General features: G+C 30.5%; 2 protein-coding genes across 2 annotated transcripts in view; one reads left to right on the top strand and one right to left on the bottom strand.

Moving 5' to 3' along the window:
* The window catches only part of LOC126883295 (mannosyl-oligosaccharide alpha-1,2-mannosidase IA-like), a 662,535-nt gene that overhangs the window by 393,884 nt on the left and 251,147 nt on the right, over nucleotides 1–17,504 (bottom strand). The window lies entirely within an intron of this gene.
* Nucleotides 1–17,504, top strand: part of LOC126883296 (catalase-like) — a 125,776-nt gene that overhangs the window by 58,624 nt on the left and 49,648 nt on the right. The gene's annotated exons all lie outside the window — the stretch shown is intronic.

Genomic DNA, 17,504 nt, shown 5'->3' with positions numbered 1-17,504 from the left:
GCAAGATATTTTTTGTTTTATGCTTATCTTCTGTTTAACAATATGTTGACTTTCACCTTTTTTTACAAGAAATTTTGTTACTTTGACTTCTGAGTGATACCAAATTCTCAAAAATTATTAAAACTAACAAAAACTCGGCAGGGTTCTCTCGAAAAACTTATAAAATAATAAAATCTTTTTGAATTTTTTATTTCACATGATCCAATGACGTGTTCTGATATCCACTTTAAAATCCATTTTTTAGGTGTTTGTAAAAATTTGCCACCGTTGGCTTATTTTTCAATATTTTGGCTTGAATTTTTTTTTGAACATTCTTTGAGTTGTACTGAATAGGCTTACATAATTTAAAGATAAAATAATTCTATAACAGTTTCAAAAAAATCAAAAAAATGAAGTTGAACTGTTGATTTCAAAACATACCACCCCCCTTAAATCGTATTTTAGTTTGTGCAACCGATAAGTGAAACAATTGTGCATTTAATGATAGAAGTATACAGGGTGTAACAAAAATACAGGTCATAAATTTAATCACATATTCTGGGACCAAAAATAGTTTGATTGAACCTAACTTACCTTAGTACAAATGTGCATATAAAAAAAGTTACAACCCTTTGAAGTTACAAAATGAAAATTGATTTTTTCCAATATATCGAAAACTATTAAAGATTTTTTATTGAAAATGGACATATAGCATTCTTATGACAGTAGCATCTTAAGAAAAAATTATAGTGAAATTTGTACACCCTATAAAAAGTTTATGGGGGTTTAGTTCCTTTAAACCCCCCCAAACTTTTGTGTACGTTCCAATTAAATTATTATTGTAGTACCCTTACTTAAACACGATATTTTTAAAACTTTTTTGGCTCTTAGTACTTTTTCGAAAAGTCAGTCTTTATCGAGATATTTTGAATATTTGTCAAATCCACCACATATTTTTGTATATGGTTAAGTACGATTGGAGACTTGGTAATACGAGTATTATGAAAATTTATGTATGATTTACATTTTTAGGTATATTTTGAACCGTATTAAAAAAGAAGCCATATCTCGATAAAAGTTGCCTTCTCGAAAAAATACAAAGAGGCAAAAAAGTTTTAAAAACATTTTGTTTAACTAATGGTATAGCAGTAATAGTTTAATTGGAGCGTACACAAACATTTGGGGGGTTTAAAGGAACAAAACCCCTATAAAATTTTTATGTAAACATATTAAAAAAAGAAGCCGCAACTCGATAAAAACTGCCTTATCGAAAAAATACTAGGAGCCAAAAAAGTTTTAAAAACATTGAATTTAACTAATGGTACCACAATAATAATTTAATTGGAACGTACAGAGATGTTTGGGGGGGTTTAAGGGAACAAAACCCCCATAAAATTTTTATGGGGAGCACAAATTTCACTATAATTTTTTTTAAGATGCTCCTGCCATAAGAATGCCACATATCCATTTTCAATAAAAAATCTCTAATAGTTTTCGATATATTCGAAAAAATCGATTTTCATTTTGTAACTTCAAAGGGCTATAACTTTTTTTATGTGCATATTTGTACTAAGGTAAGTTAGGTTCATTCGAACTATTTTTGGTCCCAGAATATGTGATTTAATTTATGACCTGTATTTTTGTTACACCCTGTATAATTTGGACCACATAATATATATAGCCCCATCAGGGAACGCAAAATTTTACGAAAACCTCCAAAAAAATAAAGGAAGAATGAAAATTTGGGAATAGGTAGTTGAAATTGTCTATTATTATATAAGAAAAAGTTTACAATTCTACATCCCCTCCATTTTACAAAAATTGGAAAATACGGGGTGAAAATTTTTTCTCGGGGGTGAAAACATATACGTTCAAAATAAGCCCGGAATTGGATAAAATGACTAATTCTAAGTAACTTTTGTTCTATAGAGTTTTTTACTAAGTCAATACTTTTCGACTTATTTGCGAGTGAATGTGTTCATTTTTAACCAAAAGAATAATTATTTTAGCGAAAAAAATATTCTTAGTAATAATATAGCTTATAAAAAATTGAAAAAATTGGTGTATGCGTGACGTCTGCATACCCAGTAGAAGCAGAGTTGCAGCTAATGAAATGTAGGTTCTTCTTCGTCAAATTCCAAATCGAATATTTCAATGTGAAATAATCAAAAAAGGTAGCTTTGCGGGGAAAATTATTACAACTTTTTTAAAGTGATTAAGAAAAGGTTAATTTTTGTTTTTTAAAAAAACTTCTAACATAAAAAGTAAGTGAGTTACGCTCAAAATATTGTTGGTTCCTTTTATTTTTTGGTAAAAAAATGGCGAAAATCACACCTTAATTAGCTTCTCAAATAAAATTAATCGTTACCGCTTTACAGGTTACTTTACTTAAGTATTGTTTATATTATCTATAAGTTTCATTGGTTCAAAGTGCTCAGTTTTGAAAAAAATTGGGTTTAAAATAAAACATTTTTTTTTAATTTTGAAAAAAATCGTAATTGTTTATAGAATTAACTTAAAAACAATTAGGAATACCAAAAACCTCAAAGAGTAATAAAATGTACGTTTTGCTTTTCTGAATATTTTGTTTTTTTGTTTTCTTGTTAAGGCTATGGGTACATAATTCGCAAATATTTTACGTGTATCCCTACTTTTTCTGTCTTTACACGGCAAATTACGCGTAGTAAAATTCACACTGGTATGGATATGTAAACATTACTAGAATGTCATTCTACTTGAAAATGTCATTAATGAAAAATCATTAATTTCAAGAGATGGGTTTTGAATGTTCTTGGATAACTGTTATTTTTATAATTGGAAATTATTAATTCAGTTAATAAATGTGATAATTTTTTCACTAACTATGTATTCCGTGATTGTAATAATTTATTTGTACAACAAAGACTAATACTCAATCGAGAAAAGAGGAAAAGTGTTAAAGTGATTTTTTAATAATATATTGTTATGGAACGCTTACAATTTTGAACATCTTTAACAACAAAATACTTGGATCACAGATTATTATCCTGATGTATTCTCTGCTTGGATCTTCCACAAATAATAAACAATAAATAACTTTTTATTAAGTTCACGTCTTAAATCAATTATTTATCAAATGCACTATATTTGAATAATATTTAATCAATAACTCAACATATTCCCGATGCAATGTCAAATATTTAAAATTGTCACTGATATTGTCAGTGTCTGACTGACAATATATGCTGACAATATTATATTCGGTTGAGTGCGTTGTAAGACAAAGATAGATTTGGAAAATATTACCACGGCATTGTGTTTATTTTTTGCAAATCCTGAAAAAATCAATAAATATTTTTGAAAAATTTAAACGCAGAATGAAAGACTAAATTATTACCGAGGGCCGAAAGTCCCTTAGAATAAATGAAAAGTTTATTTTGAATGATATATTTGAAATTAAAAATCACACTAAATTTTCTCTTAGTTTTTCACCCTTGTAACTTATTAAAATAAACATTATAGAAGTTCTCAGGGACTTTCGGCCCTCGCTAATAGCGTGATCTTTCATTCTGCGTTTAAATTTTTCAAAAATACTTATTAGCTTTCTCAGGATTCGAAAAAAATGAATCCCCATTTGAATTGCATTGCAGCCGAAAATACGTACCGATCCTCTTAAGACAAAAATTGGTTATGCTATGGCTGTTCAAAATTTGTCTAAACTCGTGATTAGTTACTCCAGAGGTCGGCAACGCGGCGCCCGCGGGCGCCACTGCGCCCTTCAATAAATTTTAATGCGCCCTTAAACTATTGTTAATTCAGACAAGAAATTCAAAACGTATATTTTTTATACGTTTATATTTATATATTTGTTAGGTCAAAAAATAGTTGGCGCCCGCCATGAATTTTTAATCTAGTATTTCACTCTTCACATTAAAATCGTTGCCGACCTCTGAGTTACTCGTTCAAGCCATTTTAACTACAGCTTTTTCAAAACGAAGCACTTTGGACCGATGAAACTTACAGATCGTATAAATAATACATAGACAAAGTAAATTGTGAAGTGGTAATGTTAAAATTTATGTCATGCTAATTAGGGGGTGATTTTCGCGATTTTTTTACCAAAAAATAAAAGGGACCAACAATATTTTGAGCGAAATTCACTTACTTTTAATATTCCAATTTTTTTTTTTTAATAAAAGTAAATCTTTTTTAAACACTTTGACTTTTAAACACTAAAAAAGTTAAAATGAATTTTCCCCTACAAAGTGCTCCGTTTTTGGGTTATTTCACATTGAAATATTCGATTTGAAATTTGACGAAGAAGAAAAAATCTCAACTACCTATTCCCAAATTATCATCCTTCCTTTATTTTTTTTGGGTCAGATTGTTCTTTGATCGGGCTAATACTACACATATAAAGGTTCAAATTTAGATATGAGGCCATCTCAGATTTTGCCTTTTAGAAAGATGGCGTGCATTCAAAATGACGAACTAGACATATCGCTACTTCAGTACAAAAGGGCCACAAATAAAAAAATACGAAAATCGCGTTTATTAAAAAAATCTAACCTTAAGCAGTCATATTTTTATATACCACTGAAACCCCCATGTATTTTACGTTTTTTAATATCGAAATAACACTTGCGCCCTTTTTGCATTTTTGTGTTTGAAAGAAAAAATATGGACAAAACCGCCACTTTGTTAGTTGTGTCCTGGCAGTCGAAGTGAACGCACGTTTCCTTTGTGCTAAAGAGCCACATTTCAAAAAACCCTAGTCGTTGTTACCGTTTTTATAAACGAAAGTGCCACATTCCAAAATACGTCCGTTTGGCACAGAAGATTCACGTAAGTACATTATTATCTCTTAAGCAAAAGAGATGTGTAACGAAATACTGTCATTTTATACAAAATATTCGCATAATATATATTTTTTTTCTCAATCAAAAAGGATGTATTACAGAATACGTTCATTTTGCTTATGATATTCTCGTAGTTAGTATATCATTTAAAATAAAAAAGCCATATATTGGGACACGACTGTTTTGCATTTTTTATGACAGTCAAATGTTATTATTAGAAAGTAAACTGCCGTTGTTTTATTTACTTGCACAGTAGACTCTCCATAACGAGAACTGAAATGGCGGACCAAGACTCTCGTTATAAGCAGATCTCGTTATATCAGACAGCAATAATATTGAAATGTTTTGATGCCTCTTATGTAGTTTATTAACCCCTTAATGTACACGCTCTGATACGAGAGCGTGCCTTATTGGCAATTTTGTACACGCTCTGACACGAGCGACCATTAACCCATTAGACCTATTTATGGGATACTAAAAGTTTAATTTTTTTCAACCATTAAAATTTTTGCTTAAATTGTAAGAAAAAAATTTACCCTGTATATTTTATGATGTAGTAAACTGATTAATACACTTTGTTTGATTATATTACAAACACCCATTCAGTAAAAAAATTATAAACATTGGTCAAATTTTTTTACCTCGTCTAAATTTACTCATAATAATGAAAATTTCATTTCGGCACTATTTTTGTCTCTCTATGGGTTATTATTGTTGAGTAAGGTTTATTACATCCGATAGTCATAAATAAATCTGGTAAAAATACATTGTTGAACAGTAACTCGGAGTGTACCTCGGAGGTCCAGATTTATTTATTATATCTAATAACTTGCCCTAGGAACCGTTGACAATTGATACATTGAATTTTGTTGAATTGTTAAAAACTGTTTTTATTGGAGACACTAAACAGCTGTAAAACATTGATACCTTTTTGATTATCCAGCTAGTGTTAAGACATTAAGTTATAAATTGTACCTTTTAGTAGTAGTTTTGGAATTAACTTTTGTTATTTTTGTAGACTGACATTGTAATATTTTTTTTGATAAGATAAGACTTTTTGTAATAATTTTACTCAAAATCTACATTAATTAGTGACAAAACCATTGATTAAAATGTTTGTTTTTTTGGTATGTGTCCGTTTATTTCAAATTCCTATCATGACATAAGAAATATTTTTTATACAAAAGGGCCATATCTGCTAATATCTCTCTCAGGAAAATACTTACACTCTATCTAAATACAATATCAGATACAGTTTAAATTTACCTTTCTATCAATATATTACTTGCATATAAATGATAAAAAATAAAAGAAAAATGAACCAAAAATAAATATCAAAACTTTGAGTAGCTCCTCTGTAAAAACTGTGATTTTGATTTGTGGCCCTTTTGTATTGAAGTAGCGATATGTGACTAATAGCACGATAACTTTTGAACGAGACGTCAGATTTCAACCAAATTTGGTATATAGGTTCTTTTTTTGACGTGTAAGATCGAAGTCTTAAACCGGATGAATCAGTTTACCAAAAGTTGTATTTTTCCTGGTTTTTATGTAAAAATATGTTGTTTTTTTTTTCAATTGTTTCACCCTGTATGTATTAATTTTTCAAAAAGTTAATACCGCCATTGAAAAGTGTGTAAAGATATTTTTTAGAAAATATTTTGAACTTTTTAGTTATGTTAATTACCATGTAATAAATGCATAACTTAATCTTCACATGTACCTATGTGCGGCAGATTCGTGCAAATATTATAAGAATAATTGTGAATTTAATGGTCTTCTTCTTCTTTGAGTGCCTCTCATATCGGAGATTGGATATCATTAGGGCGATTCTAATTTTATTTACTGCTGTTTTGAACAATTCGTTAGTGGTACAGCCAAACCACTCTCTCAAATTTCTCATCCAGGATATTCTTCTACGGCCTGGATTTCTTCGTCCTTGGATTTTTCCTTGCATTATATTTTGTAGGAATGTGTACTTTTGTCCTCTCATCAGGTGGCCTAAGTATTCAAGTTTTCTCTTTTATATACTCCGTAGAACTTCTGGCTCGTTATTTATTCTGCGTATTACTTCTTCATTTGTAATTTTATCCACCCAACTTATTCGTAGTATACGGCGGTAGCACCACATCTCAATTTAATGGTAGAAGCATATAATTAAAATACCACATATATTACAGATATAAAGGTTCAAAATTAGACATGAAGCCATCTCAGTTTTTGTTCCTTTTACAAAAATGGCGGGCATTCAAAATGGCGACTATACATATTATATGACTAATAGCACGATAACTTTTGAACGAAAAGTCAGATTTCAGCCAAATTTGGCATCCAGGTTCTTTATTTGATGAATAAGATCAAGGTCTTGAACCGGAATAATCGGTTTACCGGAAGTAGTGTTTTTACTGTTTTTTTTATGTAAAAATATGTTGTTTATTTTTTAATTCTTTAATTCTGTATATATTAATTTTTCAAAAAGGTAATACCGCCATTGAAAAGAGTGTAAAAATATTTTTCAGGAAATATTTTGAATATTTTAGTTATGTCAATTACCATTTAATAAATGCGTAACGTATGTTCACATGTACCTATGTGCGGCAGATTCATTTTGAATGTCCGCCATTTTTGTAAAAGACAAAATCTGAGATGGCCTCATATCTAAATTTGAATCTTTGTATATGTAGTATTGTGTGGTTTAAAATATATGCTTCTACCATTAAATGCACAATAATTCTTATATTATTATTTGCACGAATCTGCCATTCACCTACATGTGAAAATACGTTATGCATTTATTAAATGGTAATTAATAAAACTAAAGAGTTTAAAATATTTCCTAAAAAATATTTTTACGCTCTTTTAACGTCGGTATTACCTTTTTGAAAAATTAATATATACAGGGTGAAAGAATTGAAAAAATATACAACATATTTTTAGATAAAAAATCAGGAAAAACAGAACTTCTGGTAAACTGATTCTTCCGGTTCAAGAGCTCGATCTTATACATAAAAAAACCTATTAGTATGGTATAGTTAGACCCAAACCCAGACGTCCAAAGTGAAAGTTATCCTCCAACACCAAATTGTTCTATATGGTCCACATAATCTTCAGAAAAAAGTCACACCATTTTGAGCGTCGGGTTTGGGGGGAGAGGGGGGAGAAATCTGCAAATTCGTAGTTTTTACGTTTTTCGTCAATATTTCTAAAACTAAGCGGTTTAGCATGAACAACCCTCTACACAAAATTGTTCTACATTAAATTTGAAATAAAAAAGGCCCTATGCATAACCCTTCTAAAATGAACGATTCCAAAGTTACGGAGGTAGTATAGTATAATTGGTCCAAAAAAAGGCCTAACCCAGATATCCAAAGTAAAAGTTTTCCTTCAACACCAAATTGTTCTATATGGTCCACATATTGTTCAGTAAAAATTTACACCATTTTGAGCGTCCGGTTTGGGGGGCGGGGGGGGAGATGGGGGAGAAGTCGGTAAATTAGTAGTTTTTTTAAGTTTTTCGTCAATATTTCTAAAACTATGCTTTAGAGTAAGGAATGTTCTACATAAAGTTTAAAACAAAAAAGGTTCTATACATAATTGTTATAAAATCAACGGTTCCAGAGTTACGGAGGGTGAAAAGTGGAGGTTTTCGATACTTTTTATATTAACCGATTTCTCCCCCCTCTCCCCCCCAAACCCAACGCTCAAAATGGTGTGACTTTTTTCTGAACATTATGTGGACCATATAGAACAATTTGGTGTTGGAGGATAACTTTCACTTTGGATGTCTGGGTTTTTGGTATAGTTATATCATAAATATTGCCCAACAAATATAAAAAGTATCGAAAACCTCGACTTTTCACCCTCCGTAACTCTGGAACCGATGATTTTATAACAATTATGGATAGACCATTTTTTGTTTTGAATTTCATGTAGAACATTTTTGTATATAACATTGTTTACGCTAAAGCATAGTTTTAGAAATATTGACGAAAAACGTAAAAAAACTACTAATTTACCGGCTTCTCTACCATCTCCCTCCCAAACCGGACGCTCAAAATGGTGTAACTTTTTACTGAACAATATGTGGACCATATAGAACATTTTGGTGTTGGAGGAAAACTTTTACTTTGGATGTTTGGGTTAGGCCTTCTTTTGGACCAGTTATACTATACTACCTCCGTAACTTTGGAACCGTTCATTTTAGAAAGATTATTCATAGGGCCTTTTTTATTTCAAATTTAATGCAGAACAGTTTTGTATAGAGGGTTGTTCATGCTAAACGGCATAGTTTTAGAAATATTGGCGAAAAACTTAAAAAAACTACGAATTTACCGATTTCTCCCCCTCTCCCCCCCAAACCCGACGCTCAAAATGGTGTGACTTTTTTCTGAACATTGTGTGGACGATATAGAACAATTTGGTGTTGAAGAATAACTTTCACTTTGGATGTCTGGGTTATGCCATCTTTTGGATCAACTATACTATACTATATATAGCAAGCAAATTTGGTTGAAATCGGACTTTTAGTTCAAAAGTTATCGTGCTATTAGTCACATACAGTCGGAAAAATGAAAGAATACCCATGAACGAACATATTAAACACGCTGTATTTTCCTGTCTCCGTGTCATAAAGAAAATTGTCCAGTGCAAGTACATGTAACAGTAATTATTACATGTACTTGCGCTGGCCAATTTTTTGTGTGACACGGTGACAGGAAAATACAGCGTGTTTTATATGTTCGTTCATGGGTATTCTTTCATTTTTCCGACTGTATGTATAGTCGCCATTTTGAATGCCCGTCATTTTTGTAAAAAGCAAAATCTGAGATGACCTTATATCTAAATTTGAACCTTTGTATGTGTAGTATATGTGGTCCAAATTATATGCTTTTACCATTAAATGCACAATAATTCTTATAATATTTGCACGAATCTGCCGCACGTAGGTAAGTACGTGTGAAGATAAGTTGTGCATTTATTACATGGTAATTAACATAACTAAAAAGTTCAAAATATTTTCTGAAAAATATTATTACGCTCTTTTTAATGCCGGTATTACTTTCTTGAAAAATTAACATATACAGGGCGAAAGAATTGAAAAAAAAAACCACATATTTTTACATAAAAAATCAGGAAAAATACAACTTCTGGTAAACCGATTATTTCGGTTCAGGAGCTCGATCATATACATCAAAAAAAGAACCCATATACTAAATTTGGTTGAAGTCGGACTTTTCGTTTAAAAGTTATCGTGCTATTAGTCACATATGTATCGTCGCCATTTTGAATGCCCGCCATTTTTGTAAAAGGTAAAATCTGAGATGGCCTCTTATCTAATTTTGAACCTTTATATGTATAGTATATGTGGTCCAAATTATATGCTTCTATTATTAAATGCACAATTCTTATATTTGCACGAATCTGCCGCACTAATTAGCAATTAATTTGGCATAAATCAATCAAGGTATGTTAAATCTTGCCGTATTACGTTGTTTGGAAACAACATTTTGCAAGAATGATGCCCATTAAATTTGTGTAGTTAAAATCATTCTTCTATCAGTTTTTTCTTGTTACTTGAGTTTCGGCGTGATACTAACACTTTCAGCATTGACCATAGATTTTCAATTGGATTTAGATCGGGACTATTTCCAGGCCAACGCAGGATAGTAACGTCATGGTTTCTTAACCAGTCCATGGAAGTCTTGACGGTATGACAGGACGCTTCTTCCTGCTGGATGATGTAATGTTTAGCATCCCCTTTAAACAAATCTCTGAAAGTCGGCAGTATTTTGGCTTGAAGTATTTTTTCCTGATATTTTTTTATTAATGTTGCCCTCTATTAATGCCAAATTAATGTCCAACTCTATTAGTGGACATCCAGGCCCAAATAGTGACAGTTACAGGGTGCGTCATAGTTCATAGTGCCTGTATACAGTGTATACGTGTACATTCTAGTCAATGTTTTGAACATTAAGTATTGTTGATATTCTCGACATTTCTAAAACTCTATAGACCAGTAAGGATCTGCGAAAAAACGTCTATTTATGGATGTGAGAGGTGGCATTTGGATTTTTGCAGATAAAGTTAGGTGACATCTTCAGTAATAATAATTGACTTATGCTCCTTCTCAAATATGCCCGGAACATTAATAAAAAAATTAAAATATTTAAAAATTTCGAAAAACATCGATTTTTTTCTGCTTTCCTTGCTTATAACTTTAAAACGATTCGTTTTGGAACAAAGTCGTAGAGAAATAAAATAAAGATAATTGAATTTTGTATGACTGGTAAAAAATGTCTTAAGGTATTACCTTTTCTGCAATATAGCAATAAATACAAAATAAGGGGACAAAATAAGTCTGTTGTTATTCAATATTTTTTAACCACTTTGGTGGCACTTAGAACCTTAGTAATTCGCTTAGGAAATTCTTTGTAACACTTTAATCGTGTACCAAATTTCATTAAAATCGACCTAATAAATTTTGCATAATAAATTTGCAATCTAAATGTTTTTAAAAAAGTTCAAATTTTTTAAAATCTTTCTGAACAAAAAGTAGACCATTTAGAAGTTGGCTAATTTTTTTACATATAAAGAGGTGCTCTACCTATCTAATACACTTTACGGAATTAAAATCGGATTATTTAAGTGGCCCCAGCAATGTTTTAAATTTATAAACAATTTTTTGGCTTATAAACAAATAGCTTTGTTTAATAATAAAAAAATTAATTTTTAGCAATGCAAATAATTAAAACCGGTATAATTTGACTTAAACTTTCAAATGCTGTCAGCAGAATTGCTATTTTATTTTTTAATCAAACGTTATTCGCGTTCAAAAAATTGCAATTTCTCGATTTTTTGAAAGTTCCACCGCGTTTATCTCGAAAACTATGCATCCTACGAAAAAACTTGTAAGAACATTTTTTGCTTAGAATTACCCAAGAAATACAAAAAAATGTTTTATTTTGCGAAAAATCGATTTTATGTAATTCCTCAAGTTCTTTTTTTATAACAATCTTATCGACATCCGGATCAACTGTTACCCAAAAAATTCGTGTTCTACGGGTCAAAATACATAAAAAAAACTTGGGTAAGTCCATCTAAATAAAGGAGCCCGTAGCACCCCCTCCTGGCCACAGCACCAATTTGTTTATAAGCCAAAAAATTGTTTATAACTTTAAAACATTTCTGAGGCTGCTTAAATAATCCGATTTCAATTCTGTAAAGTGCATTAGATAGGTGGAGTACTTCTTTATATGTAAAAAATTGACAAATCTTTGTATGTTCTAGTTTTTGTTGTCCAAGATTTTAAAAATTTTTAATTTTTTAAAAAAAGTTTAGATTGCAAAATTATTATGCAAAATCTAGTAATCCAATTTTAATGAAATTTGGTGTACGGTTTTAGCACATTAAAAAAAATTTATAAGCGAATTAGGAAGGTTCCAAGTGTAACCTAAGTGATGAAAAATCATTGAATAAGGACAGGCTTGTTTTGACCCCTTATTTTTAGTCGAGGAAATGAAGCATTTTGGCTCGCAATTTTTTCGTCCAGCATAGATTTACTTGAAATTTTCACAGAAGGTAGGGAATAGTCCAAGGATCATTTTCTATATCATGCCGCTGTAAGCTAAAACCTTGGGGGGTAGTTGCCACCCCATCTCGGGGGCGGGAATTTTTTATTACATTTCAACCATGCAAATCGATGTAAAACGTTATTCTAAGAAAAAAATGTTTTTTACATTTTCTTCGTAAAACTAATATTTTTCCAGTTATTCGCGCTTGAAAGTAACAGTTTTTCGATGAAAAAATCGACTTTTTTAGAGGGTTTTTTGAGAATACCTCGAAAACTATGCATTTAATCAAAAAAACTGTAGATGTCAAAATTGTATCTTTTAGTAATACAAACCAAATTATTTTTATGTAATATCTTTAAACCAATACAAACCGAGATACGTCAAATCGTCAAATGCATAATTTGAAATATTCAAAGTAAAATAACGGAAAAACTTTGCATTTTTCGAGGAAAACTTTAATAAACTTTTTTCAAGCATATAGTTAGTCTTTTCAGAAAATAATAATAGAAAGTTTCTAACCTGAAAATTAAGCGACTTATGATTAAAAGAAGGTCGGTACCTGCTTTTCTCTATGAAAAAATCGGTGAAAACAACCCCCTAACTACCCTCCTAATTAAAAATTGGTCTTTACCTTTCTGCAATTCCTTTTATAGTCATATTATCAATACACCTAAGAAGTTTGATCTATTTGAAAGTTCTAAGTTTAGAGAAATTGGAGTTTAAAAAAGATTAATTTTTTGGAATTTCCCATTTTTCACCTTTACTTCAGAATATCTCCGAAAATACTGGAGATACGAAAAAAATGATGGATAACTGAATTATAGCTTTTTTAATAACTAACAGTACATAGATTTTCATTGCAGTGAACATTTGGCGAGATATAGCTGTTTAAATCCTCTATTTATGAGCAAACACCATCTTATTCGAGCCCTTTAAATTCACCCTAATTAAAAACTAAGGGATCTTACGGAATTTAGTTTACACAGTCTTATAACCCTTAAAAAATCCTACAAAGTTATTTTTGAAAAAACTTTTTATCACCAAAAATGAAGAAGATATGTTTATAAAACGAATTTTTTTTTGAAAAACTCGGATAGTCCGCTTATGGATAATTTTCAATGTATGTATAATACCACAGAACCGGTTCGTATACTGGAAGATGACTAAAAAACTATTTGTATTTGTATTTGTACATATTTGTAAATTCGTATTTTTGTGTAAATAAATGTTCTTGTAATTCTTTAATTCTACTTTTTTTTCTGTATAGATCTATTAAAATACAATATATCTACTTATAAAAACTGTAAAGTTATTAAGGGTGGTTTTTAAGAGTTGAAATATTATGATATTATATCCTAAAGTATAAAACAATCATTATTTAACTAATTAAAACCAAATTTTACCCATATTAAAGTTTACAATGTTTTTATACAATTTTTGACAATAAGGGGTAGTTAACACCCCTAAAAATAATCAACGCTCTTAAGCATGATATAGAATATGAAGTACAGGGTGAGATGATGCTAATCCCAAATTTTTATTTAAATCGATACAAGCCGAAATTATTCTTTTAGGATAAGTAAATTTTTTGTATATAGCTCCAACAAGGGTGGTTTTAAGGGTTGAAATATTATGATAGTATATCTTAAAGCATAAAATAATCATTATATAACTAATAAGATCCAAATGTTGACAATATTAAAGTTTAAAATGTTATTTTATAATTTTTTACAATTAGGGGTAGTTCTTACCCTTAAAAAACCAAAAGCGTACAACGGCTCAATTGCTCAATATAGAAAATGAACTAGAGGGTGTAATGAGCCTAATCCCAAATTTTTGTACAAATCGATGCTGGACGAAAAAATTGCGAGGTTTTGCCATTTTTTCAGCTTCATTTCCTCGACTATTTATATTTATTGCTATTTTGAAGCAAGGGTGATAAATTAAGACATTTTTAACCAATCGCATCTGATAGAAAATTTAATTATCTTTGTTTTATTCCTATAGGACTTTGTTCTAAAATGAATAGTTTTTAAGTTATAAGCAAAAAAAGTAGAAAAAAAACGAAATTTTTTGAAATTTTTAAATATTTTATTTTTTTTATTAATGTTCCGGGCATATTTGAGAAGGAGCATAAATCAATTATTATTAACGAAGTTATCACCTAACTTTATCCGCAAAAATTTGAATGCCACCTCTCACATCCACCTAAAAACAGATCCTTACTGGTCTACTAGAATTCTTCACGATTTAAGGAAGGCTCTAAAAATCACTATAGTAACACTCAATTGCGCTTAGGATATAATTATATGTAAAAACTTACGGATATTTCATCCGACTTGTTAAAATGATCGATGCTTGGCGATAAATTTACCTGCAACAAAAAATAACTATTTATATATTGATTAATAATTTACTAATGTAACAGTACTAATGTACTGTATTAATGTAATGTACTGTACTAATGTAATGTAACAGTACATGTACTTACTAATGTAATCTAATTCATAAAAATATCTCAACCCAGTTCCCAAGTCATTTAAAATTTTGATGGCCTATCCGGTAATTACCCGATATAACTCATTTTAACCTTTATTTTGATCTGTATTGAAGTAGAGCTCCCGGAGAGAACCATGGCCGGTGAGAGAAACCCTGTCTGCGTAAAGATTAGGTGGGTGTAAGTACACGAACACAGTGAAAGCGGTTTCTGCTTACGGTCAAATCGCGCGGACCCGCTTTTAAACGTTTTCAAAATGAATGCACGTTTTTAAATGTAGGTACACGTACATAGTTAAAGCAGGTTCGCGCGGGCCAACCGCTTTAACCCGCCTTGTCGCTTTTACTCGAATGAGAATTTAGTTTTTTCCGCTTTTTATCGCGCGGGTTTAATGTTTGTACAATGAATAATGAAGCATTTATTGCTGCCGTTTTTTAAAAAACCTCTATTTGGGACACGAGGGAGAACGATATTTTACTTTCTTTCATTATCTTATTTTAAGTTTTGAAATAGATGATGATATTTTCCATAAATTATTCTTTCGCGATTAAGAAAATGTATACCAACTTTTTTCTTTTCATTTTAGTCAAAACAGAATCAAAAGCAATCATATCGTCATCAGAAGACGAAATTTTGCTATAAGTTATAGACGCAACTGACAAATTTGAACCATTTTTCTCGCTTTTACCCGTCTTCACTGTGTTACCATTCACGCGCGCGACAACCGGTGAAATTCGCGCGGTTTGGCCGTAAGCGGAAACAGCTTCCACTATGTTTGTCCCTAAGACCGACGAGAGCGTCTATCACCGGCCATGGTTTATATTATGTTTTTATGGGATTAACCACAGTTTGGTTGTAATGATAATTACATTATTAATACCTAAAAAATACTGACGTTTCGATTTCCACTCCGGAAAACGTCCTCAAAGAAAGATTAAAAAGAATTTTGTTAAAAGCTGTATGTAACCGCAGATTGTTGTTGTTGAGATTATGTCACATCACACGTCAAAACAAAATCGTGGTTTAAATGTATTTGTTTTGATGGTTGTAGGTAATAACCAGCTTTGTATGGATAGATATGAGGGTGGATTTTTTATGCCCTATGATCCATAAAATTCTGATTATTCTGTGTATTTTATGCCATAATTCTATGTTATACGTGATTTTGTGTTCGTAATAATGAGTTTAAAACGAAAAAAAAGGCGATAGACTCCAGCTAATTGAAACAATATTCGAAAATAATATTTCAACCAACTAAGATAGCTATCGTTCACCCCAGCCTAGCTCAGTCTCTCGGGGTGTGTGTTCGTCTTGTCCTAATCTTAGATATGAACTCTGAAAATTTAGAATGGAAGCAAACAAAACAATATTTTAACCAATCATGTTTATTGTTCATAAATATATAATAAAAATGTGACTTATTAAATGCATTATAGACCAGTAAGGATCTGTTTTTAGGTGGATGTGAGAGGTGGCATTCAGATTTTTGCGGATAAAGTTAGGTGATAGCTTCGTTAATAATAATTGAATTATGCTCCTTCTCAAATATGCCCGGAACATTAATAAAAAAAAAATAAAATATTTAAAAATTTCAAAAAATTTCTTTTTTTTTTCTACTTTTTCTGCTTATAACTTAAAAACTATTCATTTTAGAACAAAGTCGTATAGGAATAAAACAAAGATAATTAAATTTTCTATCAGATGCGATTGGTTAAAAATGTCTTTAATTCATCACCCTTGCTTCAAAATAGCAATAAATATAAAATAAGGTGGCAAAACAAGCCTGTCCTTATTCAATGATTTTCCATCACTTAGGTTACAGTTGGAACCTTCCTAATTCGCTTAGAAAATTTTTGTAATGTGCTAAAACCGTACACCAAATTTTATTAAAATTGACTTACTAGATTTTGCATAATAGTTTTGCAATCTAAACTTTTTTAAAAAATTAAAATTTTTAAAAATCTTGCACAACAAAAACTAGAACGTACAAAGATTTGTCAATTTTTTTACATATAAAGAAGTATTCCACCTATCTAATGCACTTTACAGAATTGAAATCGGATTATTTAAGCAGCCTCAGCAATGTTTTAAAGTTATAAACAATTTTTTGGCTTATAAACAAATTAGTGCTGTGGCCAGGAGGGGGTGCTACGGGCTCCTTTATTTAGATGGACTTACCCAAGTTTTTTTATGTATTTTGACCCGTATAACACGAATTTTTTGGGTAACAGTTGATCCGGATGTCGATAAGATTGTTATAAACAAACAACTTGAAGAATTACATAACATCGATTTTTTGCAAAATAAAACTTTTTTTTGTATTTCTTGGGTAATTCTAAGCAAAAAATGTTCTTACAAGTTTTTTCGTAGGATGCATAGTTTTCGAGATAAACGCGGTGGAACTTTCAAAAAATCGAGAAATTGCAATTTTTGAACGCGAATAACGTTTGATTAAAAAATAAAATATCAATTCTGCTGACAGCATTTGAAAGTTAAAGTCAAAGTATACCGATTTTAATTATTTGCATTGCTAAAAATTAATTTTTTTATTATTAAACAAAGCTATTTGTTTATAAGCCAAAAAATTGTTTATAAATTTAAAACATTGCTGAGGCCCCT

Source organism: Diabrotica virgifera, chromosome 4, assembly GCF_917563875.1.
Source record: "Diabrotica virgifera virgifera chromosome 4, PGI_DIABVI_V3a".
Taxonomy (NCBI): Eukaryota; Metazoa; Arthropoda; class Insecta; order Coleoptera; family Chrysomelidae; genus Diabrotica; species Diabrotica virgifera.
Note: the sequence above shows the minus strand (reverse complement) of the source record. Positions and strands in the feature narration are given on the sequence as shown.